Here is a 25,030-nt window from a genome sequence, read left to right on the forward strand (position 1 = left end):
CCTGATGTGCAAGCAGGATTCTCTTCCCCTCTGTGCAGAACATGCATTCTGAGCCTATTATGTGTATAAACAATGGCATATGTAATTACCTTTCTAGGGTGGCAATTATTCCCCAGAATCAACAACCAGACTTAAAGCATATTCCCCCAGAAGACATTTGGGGATCAATTCTGGGTCAATTACATCTGGCTTTGATTTATCACATGGTGTCAGGCTATGTTAAAAAAAGAAAGTTTACCAAAAAAAAGATTATGAGGTAAAGGCTAAAGGTTTGGCTCAAATTGGTTTCTTTCCAACTTTGCTTTCTCCCAATTGCTCTGCCCTTCCCCATTCTCAAAACTGTGATTTGCTGGGTTTTATCCATTAGATAGTTTGCTGTTCAGTAATAACTAAATGCAATGAATCTAGACTATGACCAGATTTGAACTGTCCCCCACCCCCAGGCAGTGGGAATTTCCCCTGGGACGCAGCAGAGGGTAGGGGTTAATAGTTCAGGCTTTGGAATCTAAAAGATCTGCACTTAGATTCCCCATGACTTAAGATACACATCTGTGCAATGGATAATACCCACTTCAAATGGTTGCTGTGTGGTTTAAATGAGATAATTAAGAGGCTCTGTGAAAAGCACTAAGCTCAGCACCTGGCACATCATGAGTAGGCACTGAATAGAATGATTGCTCTTCTATTGATGGACAACCCAGAGGAGGAGAAGCCGAGCAGCCCCGCCCCTGTGCAGGGGAAGCAGAGTGGATGTTGGTATGAATGACAGGGCTGAACTGGTGAATCCAAGACACCAATTAAGAGGACCAGTGAACTAGACAATATACGAAGTATCCAGCTGATTTGGACTCATTCTAAGTACACTGAGGTAAACTACAAACTAATAGAGGTGCTACTCTGTTAGCAAGACCCCTCTGTCCTTTACAGAGCCTTACGAGCCACAGATGAAAAAAGCTACTTTACATGCCTTGATCACCAAATATTTACTGAACACTTACCTACTATGCACCAGGCACTGTCCTAGGTACAAGGAATACAGAGGTTGTCCCCCTAAAAAATCTCCCAGAGCAGTAAATAGATATCTACAATTTAGTACACTACAGGTTCATAACCCAGACTTCCTGGAAGCTACTTCATGCAAACTGAAAGTAACATAACCAATATCCAGTATCACCATCAGGAGTTTGGGGGTGGGGCAATGCATCCTATTAAGGATGAATCATATAATTAAAGTCATTGGTCAAATTAGAGTTATTCCTTACTGAGGAGCAAAATAAAAGTTTTTAGAAATTAAATAAAAAGGAATGATTTGAGAATTCTCAACAAATTCTTTAGGGAGCCATATAATGCTCCATTCAAAGAACACTTTATATCCATTTTATAGGGAGCAACGTTGTTTATTAAATGAGAGAAACAGCACTGACACAGTTCATTTCTCAAGCAGCACATAGTGCTATTGGCAGTATGTACTGGCAGCTTAATTAAGAAGTCTGTTGATGATGTTAAAAAAAAAAAAAGCTGGCACATTTTCAATTCAAATGTGGACACTACTCAAGACAAAGACATGTCTATTGTTGGCTCATACATACTAAAATGTGTCACAGACACCATGTCTACAGTCATATTAGCATCTTAACACTGGAAAACTCATGACTTATTCCCAGATCAGAAGTAATTTTTTGGAAAAATTGTATAGTCATCCAACTTATGGAATACAGACAACACAATGAACACTGAAATACCCAAATTTTCATACAGAGCCTTTGCTCAGGTCTCTTTTGCTCCTTCCCTGCCCTTTCTTGGGTCCATGAACAACACCCTCAATCTTGAGGCAAACCTTTCCCCTCTCCATGCTAGTAACTCACTTGGAGTGGCAGACCCCTAGGGCATTGAAGGCAGAGGCCTATAGAGACAACAGATTTAATTTACCTCCCTACTTTCCAAGAAATGTACAAACACAATATATTTCTTCAATATACAATCTACACCTAAGGGGGAAAAAGGATTTATGCAAATTTGCTCCAACTATAATGTATTAATCTCTCTCAAGTCTCCTGAATGTACATGGAATCAATAAAATGGGTCCTAACTATCAGAAGTCCAAAATAAATGGAATTAAGATGTCCTGACTTGCCCACATTAGGAATTTTGTTTTGTTCTGTTTTGTATTAAAGAGATTTAAAATACTTACAGAATATACTTTTCCATTTGTTTCCTGTTTTAGAGACATGCTGAAGAGCAGAAGACCAAACAACAACAAAAAAATGTATGCCCTGAAACTGACTGTAAATCCACTGAAGGCAGGGACCACATCTTATTTGTCTCCTCACTTTCCCTTCCCTGTTTTGTACAGTGATTCACACACAGTAAGTACTCAATTAAGTTGAAAAGGCAATGCATGTTTCAATTCACTTTAATTTGGAGGGGTTGCATTGATTTAAGAAAAAGCTGAGATAAAAAGGAGAGGTTCAACTTTCCTGATTTCTGGCTGGTGAGGCACACTGTCTTGAAAAATTCCTTTGCCGAAGCTTGCATAACACTGGCATCATTAACTGCTGGTCACTCACTGTGGCATTCTATCTATCTATCTATCTATTCATTATTTATGGCTACGTTGCGTCTTCACTGCTGCACATGGGCTTTCTCTAGTTGTGGTGAGCAGGGCTACTCTTCATTGAGGTGCACAGGCTTCTCATTGCGGTGGCTTCTCTTGTTGTGGAGCACGGGCTCTAGGTGCGTAGGCTCAATAGTTGTGGCTCATGGGCTTAGTTGCTCCGTGGCATGTGGGATCTCCCAGACCAGGGATTGAACCATGTCCCCTGCATTGGCAGGTGGATTCTTAACCACTGGGCCACCAGGGAAGTCCTTCACCATGGCATTCTTAATGTCTTGATTTGTTTCCATTTTTGCTGACGGTAACAAGATGATTCTCCAACAGTTGCCTTTCCAACAAGAAAATGTGAAAGGTGATCTGAAGCCAGTATTCAGCGAAGCAGGTATTCAGTCTATCTCCATCCTACAGACAGTACACCTGTGAACAAAATGGAAACAAATTATTAACCTAAGCCTTTTGAAGAACAACTTTTCAGAAGTACAATGGTTGGTCTTTTGTTGATCGCTAAAATTATTTAGCTCAACGTTTCAAAAACACAACCAGAATCTTTTACGGTGATAATGCTGTTTAAAGTTTTCTTTCTTTACCTTAAATAATGACTTTGAAATCCATGCCACCCCCAGGCACAAATCCAAGCCTAATAAAATCAGAAATACCACATATCTGTGCATTTTGAAAACAAAGGTTCCTTCCCTACCCAGGTAGAGATTCTGTGTGTTTTCCCTTGCCTTGATAAATAGGAATAAAACCCCTCATGAGATTCTGAGCCCTATCCCTTCATGAACAGCAAAGTTCCTGCTTACGTCCCATCAGGTAGCACCAAAGTGTCTGACTGGGAAACAACAGCTGCAGATAGAGAAGCCCACTGTGAAGCAATTTGGGCAGGCAGGAGCACACTTTCTCCAGCAAAGGCTCTGAACGAACCAGGTGGGTAAAAGAAGAATGCATGAACACTTCAAAATCAGCTCCATGGCAAATGCCACATGAGAGGAGCCTAGAAGGATCCAGGTGGGTTCCACCTTAGGCTTTTCAGTCATACCCATGCACATGTATATCAGTAACACAATCTTAGACCAGGAAAGAAAGACATCTTTGCAAGAAACATTTTTACTCATTTACATGCTCATGGGCTACTGTCTCTCTGAGATGTCCCACTGAAGTGGGATATAAAACAAACCAATACTCAAGTAAGATTAGCCTTAACACAATTTATTAACTAATTTATTTTATTTATTTGGGTTTCTAAAAATTGGTCAAAAGCAATTGCATATATGTTTAAAACACCTTTCAGCTCATGAGCCAAAATGTCATACTACACGAGCATTTAAAATCCACCTAGAGTCATTTTAGGTTCTTCCTTCTCTATCCATTACATCAAACTTGTCACTGAAGGCTTTTACTTCTTAATGTGAAATGTCTTTTGCAGACCCCTTTTCTTCTGAATTGCTACTAAAAGTTCCCTGCTTTGTCAGGCCCTATTCTCCTCAGCCTGGACTATGACAGCCTCCCAGCTATGCCAAGGTCTCCTCTACTGCAGTCTCAACTCCTTCCAAGTGATGCTACTTCCACTGGGCCTCCACTTTAGCCATTCATTCCAAGATCCCTCTGAGCTAGGACCCCTGAAATCTCCATTTAAGAGGTTTAGTGTAGCTGTGACCTTCAGCCCATCATCAAGCAGGCAAAAGAGAAGCAAACTCAGCCCCTTTTTGGCCACAATGCACTGAATTGCAGAGTTTACTCTAAACTGCTTCATCATCATTTTTCCCTTTGTTTCCCTACCAACCCCAGACATGCTGGCCCAATCTTCAAAACTGCTTCTGTCACCTAAAGGGGTGGGATAGGGAGGGTGGGAGGGAAGAGGGAGGAGATATGGGGATGTATGTATATGTATAGCTGATTCACTTTGTTATAAAGCAGAAACTAACACACCATTGTAAAACAAACATACTCCAATAAAGATGTTAAAAAAAACAAAAAACAAAACACCTGCTTCTGCACTGACTAGCTTTCCCATTTCCGACAAGGCTTTGTGCCTTGCCCAGAACCCAAATATTCTTGATGAGGACCCTGATACAACTTTTCCCCAGATTCTATTTCAGGACTCCAGCCGCTGGCTGGGATCCGGCTGTGAATAGATTGTCCACTGCCATACCACCATTCCTGACTCCGAATCTCACTGGCTGTCTACATTCTAGTTGCCCAAATCTCCTGCTGAACTGCATTTCCTCAGATCCAACAGCTTCCCTGAACCAATCCCAAGATCCTCCTGGTCTCTGAGGACTGACTGCTGGCTAACCCTAGTGCAGCCAGGCTCCCAGACCCTGATACACCTAGTCTTCACTTCCTGCTGTTTCCTGGCAATCTATGCTGCTGAGGTCCTGCATAGGAGCCTCTTTTCTCAGCCTAGACAAATTCTAACACTATAATGTTTTTATAACACCTATCTTTTTATTCATTAATTCAATTAATCATTTATTAATTTATACTCACTTCATTGCATTAAAAAAATAACGAGGTTAATACTAACTTAGTTTAAAAAAACAAAACAAAACAAAACCTTACATGATTACCTGTAGCCTAACCACAGCCTGATTTCTGAAGTTTTCCACTTCACTTCCTAGTCTCCAACATGAAGCCTCTGCTTCAGGCATACAACTCTACTGACCTCTAAGCTCATTCTGAATCTTTGTTCACCCCCTCTTTTCTTCCTTCTTAATTAGCTCCTTTCATCCTTTGGCATCTCACTCATGACATGATCTAAGAAGTCTTCCCCAAGAAACAAATCCACTTTACCTTTCCCTTATCTGGATTCCTCGGGAATAATCAATATCACACTGTTTAAGTGCTTGGTTTTCACTAAATGTTTCATATACATTAGCTCCCCAGACAGACTGTTAAGTCTTTGAGAACTGGAATAAAGGCCATGTCTTGTAGTTGTTATGGTGCCTCCAAAGTACTTGATGTTGACCTCTAACAGGAAGGCAAAGCTCCACTTCCACCCTTACTCCACTCCCCAGCCCCACAGCCATGGAGGAAAAGAGACCAGGTAACTGAATCAAGTTACTGGATTCAACTAAACTTCTTAAAAGGAAGTGGAGCTTTTGGTGTATTGAGAGGAAAATTTAAAGTTTTAACCTGTAGGCTTCTGTGTTTTCTTTGGAGTTGTCTCTTGGGGTTCTCACTCTCTTTGGACTGCTTCTCTCTATTTCCATGTGGCCAATGAGGCAAAAGAGGTCTGGAACTACCCCCCACTTCAGACATGCTCCTCAACTACCATCTACCCCCAACCCAGATAAAGCCTAGGGTGGAATAATTAGACCAGCTCTAACTTAAACCTTTCCTTTCATTTTTTTCTTCTGCCTCATCTAGCCACTAGTGAAATATGATCTAAAGAGCTGGACCCAGGAGTAAGGGACCAAGGAGGCTTATCTGTGTGCAAGACACAATATTTCCAAGCAGCTCCATAATGGTAGCTGAGCTCATCAGAAACTGCGTTAGGTTTGAGGGAGAGGTGAGGGCAGGGGGTAGGGCAGCACCCAGGTAATAAATAAGAATATATGTGTATGTACTTGAGGTCTAACCTATGTTTATCTCCTCCCACCGCTTGTAGCCTCAGGGGATACCTGGATAAAATTCTGTGGGTCCATCTCAACATAAGTACTAACCTAAGTATATGCTGAATAAATACTTGTTAATTTATTTTTCTATAGTAAAGGTCTAATAGACCAAGAATTTTAGGAAATTTTGAAGTTCTGGGTCAGAGTTTTTTATGATTTATGTATTAAATACCTGCCTGACTCAAAAGCTTAAAGTAATTTTTTTTTTCTATAAATCCATTTCTCTACAAACACAGGTCTTACAACAAAGATCTCTGAGTCTGAGATCTTTTTGAGAGTGAGGATGCAAGCAAGACAGATCCTGGGGGTTTTACAAGGCTTTCTACCAAAGATTAAAGCAAGTGGGCTTCTTCTATTGTGAAATTTTGAATTAGCACTTACAGATGACCAAAGTCCACTGTAGAATCATGTAATATTCATATCTCATGTATTTTGAATATTTAAACATATCACATACACACACTATATATGTGCATATATACATAACCTTGATATATACTACTTGGAAAGAAATGGAAAACGGATGCAGGCGTATTCCAAAGTCATGAGATCATTTGTCACTTGTCCAAGTCTGAAACAATGCTCTTAACTGGCATATGATACAGAGACTGCCAATTGTCCCCTAATACCCATTCTCCCCTTTTTCCTTTATTGATAGAACTCCTGAACGTTGAAAGGTATATGACCATAAAAATTATATTTTCAAGTCTTCTTGGCAGCTAGGTATGGCTAGTAGGGTGTGAGCAGAAGTTAGGGGTGCAACATCTAAGGAATGCCTTTAAAGACGATGCTTATAAATCTTCAGACATATGAATGAAGCTAACAAGCAGGGATAGCAGAATAGTAAGATAGAAGTTTATTTCTTCCTTACTCAACAGTCTACGCATAAGCAGTCCAAAGCTGATGTGGCTGATACAGCACCTCCACTGTCAGGGAGCTCCTTCTAGCTTGTTTAAGCTACTATATTTCGGTATAGGTTAGGCTGCTATAACAAATACAGCACTATAATTCTATCTCTGCCACTTACTAGCTATCCACCCTTGGGCAAATTATGAACTTGTTTCTAACATGAGGGTGTGTCTTTTTTTTTTTTCCTTCCCATTATATCCCCCACTTCTAGCACTGTTTGCATACAGTAAGCATTCAATAAAAATGAGTTATTACTGCTGTTTCTGCTGTTATGCCAAATCTAGACAAATAATGCCATACCTTAACAACTAACCATTAGATACTTCCAGTAAAAATCTGAAATAATACAACTAATCAACATGGTGTACATTACAGTGATCACATTTTCTGACCCAAACTTAGAAAACATGGTCTGACAAAAGGTTTTTTTCTGACTTGTGAATTTAGTATTATGAAAATTTGTATACGCTAAACCATTGGTTGTCAACTTAATAAACTGACTTTACTTTTCTACAATTACCTGCTTAAATTGGTCAGCCCTGGAAAGTCAAGCCATATAGCCCCAAGAGTATTATTGGTTCTGTCCCCTCTAGTTTTTATTACAAAGTTCCACTGCGCATGCACATGATGCACACAAAAAAACCCTGATTACTCATTTATGGTTGTGAATTTGTATTGCAATAGGTCAGAATCTCCAAAAAATAATTCTTATATTTTTCCCAAGGAAGAAGAACACTTCCTGCTTCTACAAAAATAGCATGGATGAGAGTTTTCAGTAAAATACATTTCTCCTATTGACGAGCATTTAATACACACACACACACACACACACACACACACACACACACACACGCATGCACGCACCCCTGGCTGCTTGGATTTCACCACAAGTGGTACCATTTGCCAGTCATCGAAGTAATTCAGTCTGATCTGTTGAGGTGATGGATTCTGACAACCTACGTAAGCCTGTCATTAAGGGGAGGATAGATTATAGTCTCCATTCAGGACACTATAGTGCTTACATTTCTCATCCATACAGCCTATGAAACATAAGGGGAAAGCAAGAAGATGGAAATAAAGTTGAACAAGGACTTACTGCTTCTCTCGCCAATGAATGATATGAGCAGATCACCAGTCCACACTTTCTACTACGTATATATAAAGTTCTATTTCTTTCTGGCTAATATAAAGACCTTTTACAAAGAACATAAAGATTATGCACAAAAGTGACTATTCAGTAATTTAAATCTACCTTGAGACCTTGTGCTTCCACTTTTAAAATATTATTTTTTCCTCTTTCACCCTATGTATTTAGCCATTTTGCTTCTCTATAATTTTCTTACTTACATACTTAAAATTTTCATCTAGAATGGAGATTATATCTCAAATGAAATTCATTAATTAGGTGAACTTAAAAAGACAAGTCTGAATTAATGAAAAGTCTACACTATGGACTATTGTCAAAAAGATCACGACAGGGCTTCCCTGGTGGTGCAGTGGTTGGGAGTCCGCCTGCCGATGCAGGGGACGCGGGTTCGTGCCCCGGTCCGGGAAGATCCCACATGCCGCAGAGCGGCTGGGCCCTTGAGCCATGGTCGCTGAGCCTGCCTGTCGGAGCCTGTGCTCCGCAACCGAAGAGGACATGACAGGGAGAGGCCCAAGTACCGCAAAAAAAAAAAAAAAAGATCATGATAATAGCAACAGCTGATGTTTGAGAGTTTAGAACATAAAAATCACTGGGCTGAACACTTTACAAGCATTATCTCATTGAATCCTTTTACAAAAGTCCTGGAGCAGGTATTGCCACCCCACTTTTACAAATTAGAAAACAAAACCTGAGAGATATTAAGTAACTTGCCTGAGGCCACATAGCTAATGAGTGATAGAACTACTTTCAAACCTTAGTTTGTCTGACTCCAAAGTTCATGTTCTTTACCACCACACCAAACTGCTGGGGTTTTCCTTTAATCAATTATAATAATAAAGCAATATCTCAGATTAACAAAACTCTGAAGTGCCGAGGAACCCTGCCTTACTTAAAAAAATAAGAAGTATTTGAAATTAGCTGACCAATTATTTTAGCTTGGTAATAATTATCTGCCATTTATGAAGTACATACCAGGCACTTTGTATTAAATCTAACCCTCACAGCAACCCCATAAATTAGATAAATGTCTGCATTTTATAGATGAGGGAAAAGATACTCAGAGAAGCTAAGTAAAATTTGTCTAAGGTCACAAAAGTAGTATGTGGCACAGTCTTTGCACTCTGCCATCTCCACACTACCTTATTACCTCTCCAGCAAGGCCTTTCTCTAGAGTGCTGGAAAAGGCTGCTTTTAAAAGTAAGAGTGCCATTCCCCTGTGATTATATGTATACTATTTATTAGCTCAGCAAAGCTTTAGTTCAGAGACAATGCAAAAGTAAACTTTAACCCAGGCCCTGCCCTCATTATCATAAATTCCAAATTTAGTGAGGTCCATGTTAATGGGTTTTACTGTATATAGAAAAGAGTTTAATAGTCACTTAGCCCTGCTCTATCTCCATTAACAAATCTAAAAAGCCACACAAAGGTGAAGGAAGGAAGAACAATGACCTCAAAACTAAAACAGATAAGAAGTGCCTGTAATTAGCACTCTAGAAAAAAGTCATGATACATAGCATATGCCAACACCACAATACAGTACATATGCCAATATGTAACAACAAGTGCAACCCTACAAGTGTAAGTGCTCTATTCATCAATTAAAGAAAATTAATCCTAATCAGATGTTCATATGAAGGAATACAGCCATAGCAAATCAGCAATAATAATTAAAAGTCCATTTCAAATCTCTTTGGTGAGCGGTGAAATGATCTGACATAGCCAGGCTGCCTGATCCTTTTTGCAGAGTTGTATAAATGTGCAATTAGGTGAAAATTCCTAGCTGTTTAACATGGTCATCTTTACTACTCAAGCTGCAGTTGTTTCTAATGAAGACATGCTTCCATGTGCACCCCAAGTGGGAAAAATGTATAAGTTGTAACAGTCAAGAACATGTCCGCTCTGAGAGACAAGTCCGTAATACACAGGGCTTTGCCACAGAGGTCACCACGGTGTTGCAAAGATTTTAAACAAATCGTACCTGCTTTGGAGGGGGCTACCTGAAACAGTCAGGAACGCACAGCTCTGTCACGTTACATCGTGGTTTTTTTCTTTTCTTTAGGTCAGCTTGTAAATGAGCTGCCACGTGCCTCTCTGCAAGGGAAATAGCCTTGGGACACAAGCGAAACAATCCAGGTGAAGGGCAGCCCAACTATGTGTTCAGGTATGATGCACTGTGGGGTAGGTGGTGGAATCAGATTTAAGATCATGTGTAGTCTGCCTAGACTCTCAACAGGTCACCTGCTTCCTAGTGATAGAGCCAAGGCTTAAAGTTGGGGCCCGTTAGCTGAGGGCCATCTTAAGGGATAGGTTTGCAGTCTCGGACACCCAGAGTGAACTAACCTCCCATTGCTACTCTACATGAAGTACAAGGTACTAACTTCCCTACTATATGAATGTTAATTGATCCAACTATCTGAAACTGCCATAACTCTGAAAATCCTGCATCTTGTGTTGCTTGACTGGCGTGCAAACCAGGCTCACCGAAGTGTATATTACTTTAGGATTCTGTCTTTCACTTTCATTTCCAACTCACTCAGCCACAGCATCATAACTATTACTGTTTCTTTTACAGTTGATTTCAAGTCATTGTAAGGTATTCCTGAAAAAGAACATGGAGTCTCATTCTCTGAATTTTTCAAAGTCAGAGTGAGAAGAAAACATCCTTCCCTGTGAGCATGGGATAAACTCTGAATTCTCTCAGAATCCTTCCCAACCTGAGTCTCTGATTGTTATTAATCAATTAAATCTTAAGAGATACCCAGCAAGTCCACTTCTAGAAATCTTTCCTACAGAAATACTAGTACAAGTTTATAAAAATAAACATGTTCACTACAACATTGCTTTTAATCGCAAAAATGTGAAATGATCTAAATGGCCAGCAGTTGAAGAATGGTTTATTAAGGACCATCCAAACCAAAGAACACCATGCAGCCATTAAAAATAATAAGATATGTCTTGAGAAAAGAAATATTTCCTGCCATATCAGTAAACAAAGGATGTCACACTCATCAGCGATTGCAGTCCTCCAACAAGAGCCCGTGAGCCCTGAGGAAACTCAGGAAGAAAAGAATACCTGCCATCTAGCAGCCATCAGACTGTAGCCACTGCCTACCGTGGGCCCTGAGGAAACTCAGGATGTGAAAACACAGGATACAGTCCCCAGAGAGCTGAGGTGCATATCAAAGGAATGATTTCAGTGAGCCCAGACTCTTGCATCTTCCCATACAAAGAAAAGCGCTAAATTCCTTAACTTGGGATATCTGCTTTTCTTTAATTTACAATAATCTTTTGATGTTCCTGACTACCTGCCCTTTGTTACAAAACTTCTGTGTAACCTGGCTCCCCCATTGCCTCCTCGGAGCAGTTCTCTCAGGGTTACTGGAAATGCTGCCTCCCGGGCTTGAAGTCCTAAAAATTCCCACTGAATAAAACATAACTCTCAACTTTTAGGTTGTGAACAATTTTTTAAGTCCACAGTCTCTTTTGACAGGAAAAGGACTTCAGTGAAAAAAGGAAAACGCAGAACAAAACATATAGTGTGTTACCATTTGGGGGGAAAATACAACTGTGTATGTATATAAATAAACATATACATGGAGAATATGGAGGTATATGAAACAAAAAGATGTTTTAGAGAGCTGTAAGTATAAATATATAGCTATGCATATTTCTGTTATGTGACATTCAGGTAGAAATATTTCTATTATATACTTATATATACACACATTTGCACATGCATAGAAAAATCAGGAAGAATAAGTCAGCTTGGGCTGCAATAAGAAATACCATGAACTGGGTGACTGAAACAACATTTATTTCTCATAGTTTTGGAGGCTGGGAAGTCCAAGATCAAAGTACTAGTAGATTTGGTTCTTGGTGAGGGCCTGCTTCCTGGCTTATAGACAGCCACCTTTTTGCTATATCCTTACAAAGTGGGGAAAGAGAGAGAGAGACAGAGGAACCAAGCCTCTGGAAAGTGAGATCGGGAAAGGAGGACTTTAACTTTTTACTTGTACATATTGTTGTATTTATTTAGATTTCTAAGCAATTCCCCAACATTGAGACACCCTTCCTCTCCTGCATTCCAAACAAGTTTAGAAGTAATACAAAAATAAAACAGATGAGAGGCTAGAATATAACCTTCATTACTTACTGATTGAGACCGGGGTGAAGGAAGTAGCTTAGTGTGAAAGCCAAAACAAGCCTAGCTGTCTAAACTACAGAATCAGGCCATCTCCACAAGCCAAGCCAGTGCTGGGCTGGGGTGGGCTCCCAGCCTCAGGAAGAATGTGGCTCTCAGTAGGCAGGCCCTTCTACAGCTAGAAGGAGGGTGGCAGTAAGCTGAGCTGGCTCACTTACTTACTCCAAATTTACCCATTAGGTAAGTTGCTCTCCTTCTAGAGCAGAGTGAGAAAAGCGGTCTGTTAAGAAGGAGTATAATCTTTGTCCGAGAAAGTAGTAGTGGTGGTGGCTCAATCTACCTTGCAATAAGTTAAAGAGTAAATGGTGAGAAGCCAGAAGCAAGAAAGTAGACAAGTCAGGAAGAACTGAAAGAAAGGAAACAGAGTAGGGAATTTAGGAATGGGTTGTTTTTTTTTTTTAAGGACGAAGCCAACAAAATGTCAAACGTGGAAAGTAGAAGACTCAAAATAATTTACAGCAAGAATCTAAGCACAGTGGTGGAATCATGGACACAAGTGAAGTTGGATGCCTCTTACTGAGACATAAATAAAAGGGAAGAAAGAGGAAAAGCCACAGTGATTTGACGCACAGTTGAAGGAAAAAATTGAGTTCATATCACAGGATCAGCTTTATAAAAAGGTAGATAGATACTAGGGCTACAGCCAGACAACAAAATTAAACTTGCAAACTGCCACAGGACTGGCTATACTAAAGTCATGACAAAACTCAGAAGAACCAAGACCTACCTGTAAATGTTTTATCATACTATGACACCTTTGAGAAATTATGTGATCTATTATTTACAAGACACTGCTTAGATTACATTGATGTATATATACTCTATATCATTCAACATCATGCATCATAATATTACTGATTCACGTGCTCCTTTGTCCCAGGGAACACTAGGGAATAAAGGTTTTGATGAATAACAATGGTTTAAGCTTGACCAGCCCCATGCAATTTTTCACTGCAATTCTGGCTACCATTACACTATATTCCCCAAATCACAGCGCAGTATAAAGTAAAATGAAACAGACCAAAGAAACTGGTGGAAAGATTCATAGTCTAAAAGTCTGGCTCCATACTTTTAACTGATAGAGACTAAAATTTCTGCACTGGAAAAAGTTTCTGTTTTCACTGATCTATTTTCATGCCATGGTTTCAGTGGCCACAAAAGTCCTTCTGGTAACAGATTCTTCTGGTAAACAGTTTTCTGTGAATTTAAAAAAAGATGGAAAAGCTTTATATCTTTCAACAGTCCCCAAAGTTATATCCTTCATCAGGTTTTTAAGTTACATTCCTAGTCTCCATGCCTCAGTGTGGTTTAATTTTACAACCAGCTGCCCTCTCTTAACTAGCAGTTTTTGACATCATTCAGGTTTTGTAAAATGTGTGCTACAGCCCTTACTTGGGCTTCTCGGCTGCTACTAAAGTTATACGGCACTGGTTAAGTGTGGAGGCTGGCACCAGAGAGGATCCATAATGGTGATTATCATGCAAATCAGCCTGCTGCAAGTCCAGCTCCTCCGGAGGACTTCCAGAGCTCGGCTTCCCCCAGTCGCTTCATTGTCTCCAGGATAAAGCGAGCCATCTTAGCTGCTAACACTGGACGCAATTGAGATTGGTTCTCCTGACAGAGATTAATGGGCAGCAATGAATCTTTCACTTGGGGTAGAAATATGATTTTATTTAAGAAAATAACCATACATAATTGGGCTGCTGTCATTTTAAATTTTAATGGTGAGAGTAATATGGAGGCTTCTGGAACTTTAAATTACAACTTTCAGAAGCTTCACACTGAATCTTTCAATTATTCTCTGTAAGTACCTTCTCAAAGCATGTGCCACCATGACATTGATATCACAATTCAAATCTAAATTCAAAACTGACTGCAAGACTATATGAGCTATGTGCTGGCGTGCTGGCTGCCTCATTTTATCTTTGAACATCTGACGAGGCGAATCAGGAGGCACTCTCCCAAAGCCCAGCCAGCTGTTTCCCAAATATTCAAATACCCTGGCATGCAGAAGAACCTTTCAGATTTCCCCACATCAAAATTCGTGAAGACCCCCTATTTTTCCCGTTAGTCTCTGGCTCACCTACATCCTTCCACACAGGCCCGCCTGACTCACTCAGCTAAGTGGCCGCTCTTGCTCGCTCGTTCGCTCACTCACCTCTCGGGTTCCCCCACTCCAGCAACTGGATCCAGTGTGCTGCAGAACGGCAGCTAGTTCAGACAAAACCATGGGGGAGAGTTTTTCAAGTCTGCATTTCCTTGAAGTGGATCTGAAAGAGGGGCTGAGCTGATATTTGTAGTAGTAGGAAGACAGAGAGCAAAGAGAGTATGTGAATTTTATTTAAAATACATTCATTAGACTGGAGCGAAAATGGAATTGGGAAGACAGTCGCAAGGGAAATGTGAAAAGGCTTCTTCCTCTTACTTTTACTTCGGTGTCTTAACTCCCTTGTTATATACCTATTTTCTTTAATCATTTTAATATTTTTTATCTCCATATTAAAACAAGTGGAAATGAATAATTATTTATAGGTTTAGCTTTAGACTGCTTCAATTATTTTAAAGAGTCCCCTACCTCAGTAAAAACAGTGCCAAATATACAACTGTAAATAACTAAATCCAGCTGCACTAATGAATCCACAGTAAAAGACAACCGTTATTTCACATTTTAAAGGTCCTGAAGCAATTTTCCTCAGCTGGATGACTTAGAATAGAGGCTATGGACAGCATGTGGGAAGTTTAGAAGGAGAAGGGGACTAAGGTGCCACAGACAACAGCCTCTATCCAAACGGCTGGTCAAATTTCCTGGACACCAAAACCCGGGTTTCCAGCTGGGTGAGGGGTTCTCGATTCCTTCCATAAAACTTGAATCTTTACTTGTTCGTTTCCTGTGATGCGTTTACACTTGGACAGAAGGGGCACAGCAGGGATGCTTTCAGGGCACATCTAGAGGGAAGCCAATCTCACAGGAGTCATGGATGCCAGATGTCAAGCCAGTGTGTACTGCTGAGCGTGCTCTGAGGATCCCGCATCGGCACCAAATCATGGTCTGAGGAAACTGCTGTCCTGATCTGGTAGAAATTTATGTCATTTTAAGAATAATCACAGTAATAAAAGAAGCTGCTATTATGAATGTAAAAATTACCTGAGAGCCAGACAGGCCAATGACGTTCCTGTTCTGCCAGTCAAGTATATTCACTCCATCAACCCAAACCATCATAAGACAATTTACTCCTGGGAGCCACAGGTGGTAAAGGTTAGGAGGCCTAAGCGTGGAGTGGCCGTAACAAGGATGCTGACTGACAGTATTTCTTGAAAACAGCCTCAAACATTGTTTTGCACTGAGATCAGGACTATGGTGCCCTAGTGGGCATATATCTAAGTCACTGATCATGGACAGGGAAACAAAATGTTTAAAACCCACATTGATTTTGGAGCCCAAAGCAGTACAATTACATATCCTGTCTGACTTGAATATTTAAGGCTTGTGAAGTGTTTCAAACACAAAACAGTTCTACATAAATCATTTACCCAAACATTTACTGTGCTCCTATTATATGCCAAGTATTATATACTGTGATAAACCAGTTTTGCTTAAAGAATAATCTTCAAACTACTGGATTTCTCTGCAGAATTTAGTACCATGGCTTGTCCCTTCATCTTAAAGTTCCTTCACATATGTAAAAGTTCTCTCCCTCTTAGAGGAGTCTACTTCTTAGCCCGCTCTGTCCCTTCTCACTAATTCCTTTTCCACAGCCCTGTCCTCATCTCCCACTAAATCAAGAAGGAGTGAAGGGTAGTATATCAAAATCGTATGGGGGACATTTTTAAAAACTATACAGGTACTTTCCACCCCCGTTTGAGAATCATTACCTATGTGAATCACTCACTATTTCTATCTGGAGTAAATCATATCCCATAAAAGTTTGGGGATGAAAAAAACAAACAAGAATAAGCTGAAGATCTCTGGACTAAACACTTCCTCTTGATGATATTATCACCTATATGTTGATTTCAAAAATAACATTTTAAGGGAATTCCCTGCAGGTCCAGTGGTTAGAACTCAGCACTTTCACTGCAGTGGCCCGGGTTCAATCCCTGGTGGGGAAACTAAGATCCCACAAGCCACATGGCTCAAAAAAACATTTTACATGTGCAAATGCCTGGTGGGCCTCTGTTTTCAAATGACCTATTAACTCACACTCAGTAAGTGCAACATCAGATCTATCACCTTTATTTTTTTTCTTCTCTTCCCTTTCTTACTAGCATCTACTCAGTGGATACTTCACATCCCCCATTCCCACCCCACATACAACAAATCTGTTTCCAGACACTTCCTCTTCTTCCTCAAGGATACATCTTAGTTTGTCAACCATGTGCCAGACCCCATCTGGGCCTCTGCAGCAGCCTCCTCAGTCCTCCCTACCAGCAGCCTCTCCACTCCAAATTATTCTCCTCATGGTCCTGATTCCTACTGATTATAGCAGGAAATCCTAGAATGCAGCACTCAAAATATACAAGATGATTTTTGATACCAAATAGACCAACTTTTTATATATTTATATTTTTAATAGGTTTAAAAAAGAATTAACACCTTGAATTGGGATTTTAAGTTAATATTAAGTTTGCATTTAAAGTAAATTGTTGTATAAAAATTGGACAATTTAAATAAAAATCTAACTCCGAGTATGCAGACATTTTTAAAAATTTATTTATTTTATTTATTTACTTTTGGCTGCTTTGGTTCTTTGTTGCTGTACATGGCTTTCTCTAGTTGTGGTGAGCGGGGCTACTCTTCATTGCTGTGCGCGAATTTGTCATTGCAGTGGCTTCTCTTGTTGCGGAGCAAGGTCTGTAGGCACGTAGGCTTCAGTAGTTGTGGCACGTGGGCTCAGTAGTTGTGGCTCGTGGGCTCTAGAGCACAGGCTCAGTAGTTGTGGCGCACGGGCTTAGTTGCTCCGCAGCATGTGGGATCTTCCCAGACCAGGGTTCGAACCCGTGTCCCCTGCATTGGCAGGCAGATTCTTAACCACTGCGGCACCAGGGAAGCCCCAGACATTTTTTAAAAGATAAAAGTGGTACATGAGTCAGTGAAGTATTGGGAAGCTTAGTCCTACAAAATAGGTCCAAACTTCTTAACGTGATATTGTAAACGTTACACATCATCTTCAGCTACTTCTTCCTCCTACATTCCTTGCACTTTACTCAGACCTTTTGTGGATTAGCTTAGCTGATACAAAACACCCCAAATCTAATAGGTAAAACATTTTATTTAGTTCATAATTGTGCAACTCAGGTGGGTCATCCTGTCCAGGCTGACAACAGATTTCCCCAGGACTCTCCCTGTGTCCATGGTCAGTGGTGGATTAGCTCGTAACTAAATAATCCAAGATGATCTCACTCACAGGTCTAGTGCTTAGCAGACTATCAGCCAGAGCCTCTGCTCTCCTACAGGTGGCTACTTATCCTCCAGCAGGACAACCTAGGCTCATTCACAATATGATCTCAGGGTTCCAAGTACAGAAGCCCCACTGCACAAGCACTTCTCAAATCTCTGCTGGTTTCATATTTACTAATGTCCATTGGCCAAAGTCAGTCACATGATCAATCCAAATTCAGTGATGGGGAAACAGACTCCACTTCTTAATGGAAGGATTTTCAGTATCACATTTCCAGGAGTTGGATGCAGGAAAGGGAAGAACTTGTGACCATTTTTACAATCTACCACTCTTACCACATTCCAAACATGCCAGACATATACACGCATGTGCTCATGCTATTCCCATCACCTGAAATGAATTATCAACTTCCTTCTGTCCTTCTGGCAAATTCTTCCTTCTTGTCCTTCAAGGTTCTGCTCAAATACAACATTCCTTGACATCTTCCCTCAAATTAATTATACCTTCGTATGTTTCCATGATCCCTTGTATATGCATCTATTATAGCATTCAGTGAATTGTATTATAGTTACTTATAACGTCTCCCTAACTAAACTGTCTTTGTACCATCAGCATAGTACCTGGCAAAGAATAGGCATTCAATAAATACTCACTAAATTGAATTTAATTGAAAAAAATCAAAACAAAGATTAAAGTCTTCCTCAAATAAGACTACATTTAAAGACTTAAGATGCAACTATACAAAACTGACCTTATGAGTTAGGAGGACTAATTAGATCCACCTCATCTAATTTGAAGGGCACTAGGGTAATGCTCCCAGTCAAAAGCATTTTTCCTGTGGAACTGGCACAAAGCCTGAACTTCCAGCATAGATTATCCTAGGTCCTAAAATGTTTTGCTGTAGTGCAAAGAGCACAGGCTTTGGAGTCTGAAACACTAGGACTCAAAACCTAGCTATTTGTGTGATCTTAACAGCTTAATATGTTTCTCTGCACCAGTCTTTTGCAGTAACGTATGTAAAGAACCTAGCACAGTGCTTGCCATACACCTCACACACATCAAACCCCAGAGTCTCCTCTTAGAAAAGCAAATGACCTGGGATGAAGTAACCTCAAGCCTTTATCCTTAACATCTGAGGAGAGTGGGGGAAAAAAGGTAAGAAAAATAGTGTGGAAGTAAAGAAAGGGATAATAGCTTAAAAACTTCACAATTTAACTGAGAGCCAGGCCTGCGGCTAGTAATTACACAGTTGCATCAGTATTCAGGGACCCCATGATGGAGTAAAAGTCCCCCCCGCCTCCAGAGTATACAGTGACTATATCTGGTGATACAGGACTTAGGAATTTCTGCATAATTTTGCTGGGCATCAATATGTAGTCAACATTTATACACATACTCAGGCAAGACTACTGGGGAGAGAGTTAAGGAAAAATAAGAGTTTTTAAAAATGATGTTACGCTAATCTTTTTAATTCCCTCACGTTTTTCCTTCTACATTTAACAGGGGTAGTTGTGGTAAACAAGATTTTTTTCTCCCAAGGAAACCATTTTTAAGTGAAAAAAATGAAAAGCACATTACAAACACACAATTCTAAACTTCAAATTACATCACTTCTAAAGAAAATGTTACCATTGAAATCAATATAAAGTGAGTTTAGACACACTGAAGTCCTGTTTCAAAGTTAAGCCAAATTTACTACATTTTAATAGAATCTTTAAACCTCCAAAATCCAAGTAGGAACTTGTCTCCTGTAAAAGTCTCTACAGTCGTCCCTCCTGAGGCTGTTCTCACACCTCAATGGCAACTCTGGAACACTTCTGCACTTAATGTGCACTAGATCAATCTATATTTGTTGATATCTAGCCCTATAAATGAATCTCCACTATTTTCCTGCTTTCTTTCACCCCAGCTTCACTGTAAACTTCCTGGTACCCAGGATTTTCCTAATCCACTGCTCCCCACTCCCAGCACCCAGACTGTACTCAATAAATATTAATTTATGGCTGGCAAGAAAATGTATAAGTAGTATTTGCTGATGGTAAATTCACTGGTCCATTCAAGTTCAGATTAAGACCTCTAGAGACCCTAAGAACTGAAAAATTATGGTGTCCCACACACACAAATCAAAATCAAAATAATACTAAAGCAGAAAGCACAAAACTTACACATATGTTCAAATTAAAATAACTTATGGTGGCAAAATTTTAGATAAGCTCATCAAAGGCTGAACTCCTCTCATTCTTTCCCCTGTGAGGTGAGTGTACGAGAGAGAGAGAGAGAGAGAGAGAGAGAAAGAGAGAGACAGAGACAGAGAGAGACAGAGAGAGAGACACGGGGGGGAGAGAGAGAGAGACAGAGAGAGAGAGAGAGACACACACACACGGTGGGGGGGGGGGAGAGAGGGAGGGAGAGAAAGTTGTCTCTGATTTCCTGGTGCTTGGTCTGCCATAGGATACTCCAATTCTTGGTCCACTTCATAAAACTATGTCAGAATATTAATTATGAATATATATGGCTTCAGAGCTACAAAAAGGAATCAGATAATTGCCTAAATCCATATGTATATTAGCTGTTCCCTTGCAAGTGTCCAAATTCTACTACAGATATGTAGCAGGACAGCTTAAAATGAATAGAAACAACATAATATATTGTTTTGCCTGCTGTTACAACTGTATTGTAGTTGTATACAGAAAAGGAGGTGTAATAAATGATTCTCAGAAATGACTCAGAAGCACAAGTACCTTGCATTTTATTTCATTAGACTCCAATATTTGATAAAAGCAATAAGCACCAAATTATATTTGAATAAACCTTTCATAAATAATGTTTTCACAGTCATCACAAAGTCTAGAATGCAGAGACAAATTGCAAGCCAAAGTAAAACCACCATAGTTTTCTAAAACTATGCAATTAAAACTAAAGTATTTTCACTTATACTGTGATTCTCATATTCATAGTAATAGATATTGGTTAATATTTCCATTAAATTTGAACATTTTATGCTTATATATAATTCTTTCAGCTAAACTTTTTCCACTTTAATATTTTAAAATGTGAATGTGTTCTGTATGAGTTGAATACTTTATTTCAACATAACAAGTAGACCTTTTCTAATGTTTGGATTCCTAGGAAAACAGCATAGAGAAATCAGAAAATTCTTTTGAGTGATTATAAAGGTACTTTACTTCTGATTATATAGGCGCCTTAAAACAGGAAGTTTTTAAAACCCTATACTGACAGTAAAATGCAACAAGAATGTAAATTTAGGAATGAAATTGAATAATTTAGTAGCTTGTCATGTGATCAGACATGATTGGTCTTCCCTGTGTCCAATTTTTCTTAATTTTATTTATTTATTTATTTTTGCGGTACACGGGCCTCTCACTGCTGTGGCCTCTCCCATCACGGAGCACAGGCTCTGGACGTGCAGGCCCAGCGGCCATGGCCCACAGGCCCAGCCACTCCACGGCATGTGGGATCCTCCCGGACCGGGGCACGAACCCGTGTCCCCTGCATCGGCAGGTGGACTCTCAACCACTGCGCCACCAGGGAAGCCCCTTAATTTTATTTTTTAAACAGCAGGTTCTTGTTAGTTATCTATTTTATACATATTAGTGTATATATGTCAATCCCAATCTCCCAATTCATCCCACCACCACCCCTCCCCCGCTTGCCCCCTTGGTGTCCATAGGTTTGTTCTCTACATCTGTGTCTCTATTTCTGCCTTGCAAACCGGTTCATCTGTACCATTTTTCTAGATTCCACATATATGCATTAATATACAATGCTCGTTTTTCTCTTTCTGACTTACTTCAAGCTCTATGACAGTCTCTAGGTCCATCCACATCTCTACAAATGACCCAATTTCATTCCTTTTTATGGCTGAGTAATATTCCATTGTATATATGTACCATATCTTCTTTATCCATTCATCTGTCGATGGGCATTTAGCTTGTGTCCATGACCTGTCTATTGTAAATAGTGCTGCAGTGAACATTGGGGTGTATGTGTTTTTTTGAATTATGGTTTTCTTGGGGTATATGACACATATTGGGATTGCTGGGTCATATGGTAATTCTATTTTTAGTTACTTAAGGAACCTCTATACTGTTCTCCATAGTGGCTGCATCAATTTACATTCCTACCACAGTACAAGAGGGTTCCCTTTTCTCCACACCCTCTCCAGCATTTGTTGTTTGTAGATTTTCTGATGATGATGCCCATTCTAACTGGTGTGAGGTGATACCTCATTGCAGTTTTGATTTGCATTTCTCTAATAATTAGTGATGTTGACAAGCTTTTCATGTGCCTCCTGGTCATCTGTATGTCCTCTTTGGAGGTCTATTTAGGTCTATTTAGGTCTTCTGCCCATTTTTTCATTGGGTTATTTGTTTTTTTAATATTGAGCTGCATGAGCTGTTTATATATTTTGGAGATTAATCCTCTGTCCATTGATTCACTTGCAAATATTTTCTCCCATTCTGAGGGTTGTCTTTTCATCTTGTTTATAATTTCCTTTGCTGTGCAAAAGCTTTTAAGTTTAATTAGGTCCCATTTGATTATTTTTGTTTTCATTTCCATTACTCTAAGAGGTGGGTCAAAAAAGATCTTGCTGTGATTTACGTCAAAGAGTGTTCTGCATATGTTTTCCTCTAAGAGATCTATAGTGTCCAGTCTTACATTTAGGTCTTTAATACATTTTGAGTTTATTTTTGTGTATGGTGTTAGGGAGTGTTCTAATTTCATTCTTTTACATGTAGCTGTCCCATTTTCCCAGCACCACTTATTGAAGAGGCTGTCTTTTCTCCATTGTATATCCTTGCCTCCTTTGTCAAAGATTAGTTGACCATGGGTGCAGGGGTTTATCTCTGGGCTCTCTAACCTATCCCACTGATCTATATTTCTGTTTTTGTGCCAGTATCATATTGTCTTGATTACAGTAGCTTTTTAGTATAGTCTGAAGTTGGGAAGTCTGGTTCCTCCAGCTCCACTTTTTTCCCTCAAGATTGCTTTGGCTATTCGGGGTCTTTTGTGTCTCCATACAAATTTTAAGAATTTTTCTTCTAGTTCTGTAAAAAATGCCATTGGTAATTTGATAGGGATTGCACTGAATCTGTAGATTGCTTTGGGTAGTATAGTGATTTTCACAGTATTGATTCTTCCAATCCAAGAACATGGTATATCTCTCCATCTGTTTGTATCATCTTTGATTTCTTTCATCAGTGTCTTACGGTTTTCTGAGTACAGGTCTTTGACCTCCTTAGGTAGGTTTATTCCTAGGTATTTTATTCTTTTTGTTGCAATGGTGAATGGGATTGTTTCCTTAATTTCTCTTTCTGATCTTTCGTTGTTAGTGTATAGGAATTCAAGAGATTTCTGTGCATTAGTTTTGTATCCTGAAACTTTACCAAATTCATTGATTAGCTCTAGTAGTTTTCTGGTGGCATCTTTATGATTCTCTATGTATAGTATCATGTCATCTGCAAACAGTGATAGTTTTACTTATTTTCCAATTTGGATTCCTTTTATTTCTTTTTCTTCTCTGACTGCCATGGCTAGGACTTCCAAAACTATGTTGAATAATAGTGGCGAGAGTGGACATCCTTGTCTTGTTACTGATCTTAGAGGAAATGCTTTCAGTTTTTCACCATTAAGAATGGTGTTTGCTGTGGGTTTGTCGTATTTGGCCCTTATTATGTTGAGTTAGGTTCCCTGTATGCCCACTTTCTGGAGAGCTTTTATCATAAATCGGTGTTGAATTTTGTGAAAAGCTTTCTCTGCATCTACTGAGATGATCATATGGTTTTTATTCTTCAACTTGTTAATATGGTGTATCACATTGATTGATTTGTGTATATTGAAGAATCCTTGCATCCCTGGAATAAATCTCACTTTATCATGATGTATGATCCTTTTAATGTATTGCTGGATCCTGTTTGCTAGTATTTTGTTGAGGATTTTTGCATCTATATTCATCAGTGATATTGGTCTGTAGATTTTGTTTTTGGTGGTACCTTTGTCTGCTTTTGGTATCAGGGTGATGGTGGCCCCGTAGAATGAGTTTGGGAGTGTTCCTTCCTCTGCAGTTTTTTGAAAGAGTTTAAGAAGGATGGGTGTTAGCTCTTCTCTAAATATTTGATAGAATTCACTTGTGAAGCCATCTGGTCCTGGACTTTCGTTTGTTGGAAGATTATTAATCACAGTTTCAATTTCATTACTTGTGATTGGTCTGTTCGTATTTTCTATTTCTTCCTGGTTCAGTCTTGGAAGGTTATACCTTTCTAAGAATTTGTCCATTTCTTCCAGGTTGTCCATTTTACTGGCATAGAGTTGCTTGTAGTAGCCTCTTAGGATGCTTTGTATTTCTGCATTGTCCATTGTAACTGCTCCTTTTTCATTTCTGATTTTATTAATTTGAGTCCTCGCTCTTTTTCTTGATGAGTCTGGCTAGGTTTATCAATTTTGTTTATCTTCTCAAAGAACCCGCTTTTAGTTTTATTGATCTTTGCTATTGTTTTCTTTGTTTCTATTTCATATATTTCTGTTCTGATCTTTATGATTTCTTTCCTTCTACTAACTTTGGGTTTTGTTTTTTCTTCTTTCTCTAGTTCCTTTAGCCGTAAGGTTAAATTGTTTCAGATTTTTCTTGTTTCCTGAGGTAGGATTGTATTGCTATAAATTTCCCTCTTTGAACTGCTTTTGCTGCATCCCATATGTTTTGGATCATCATGTTTTCGTTGTCATTTGTCTCTCGGTATTTTTTATTTCCTCTTTGATTTCTTCAGTGATCTTTTGGTTATTTCATAACGTATTGTTTAGCCTCCATGTGTTTGTGTTTTTCACGTTATTTTCCCCTGTAATTCATTTCTAATCTCATAGTGTTGTGGTTGGAAAAGATGTTTGATATGATTTCAATTTTCTTAAATTTACTGTGGCTTGATTTGTAACCCAAGATGTGATCTATCCCCGAGAATGTTCTCTGTGTACTTGAGAAGAAAGTGTAATCTGCTGTTTTCAGACGGAATGCCTTATTAATATCAATTAAATCTATCTAGTCTATTGTGTCACTTAAAGCTTGTGTTTCCTTATTTTCTGTCTGGATGATGGGTCCATTGGTGTAAGTGAGGTGTTAAAGTCCCCCAC

At 39.3% G+C, this 25,030-nt stretch overlaps 1 long non-coding RNA gene across 3 annotated transcripts in view; it reads right to left on the bottom strand.

Annotated features, from left to right (window-relative positions):
• Window positions 1-2,429: 2,429 nt before the first annotated feature.
• LOC309820674 overlaps window positions 2,430-25,030 on the bottom strand; it is a 153,979-nt gene continuing 131,378 nt past the window's right edge. For 2 of the 3 annotated variants that reach the window (XR_014296534.1, XR_014296535.1), the window contains one exon: window positions 2,430-3,031. This is a non-coding gene — a long non-coding RNA (uncharacterized lncRNA). Of the gene's footprint in view, window positions 3,032-17,228; window positions 17,494-25,030 lie in introns of those variants that run through there. The other variant, XR_014296536.1, reaches the window with a different exon arrangement.

This window comes from Grampus griseus (assembly GCF_964374135.1).
Source record: "Grampus griseus genome assembly, chromosome: 3".
NCBI lineage: Eukaryota > Metazoa > Chordata > Mammalia > Artiodactyla > Delphinidae > Grampus > Grampus griseus.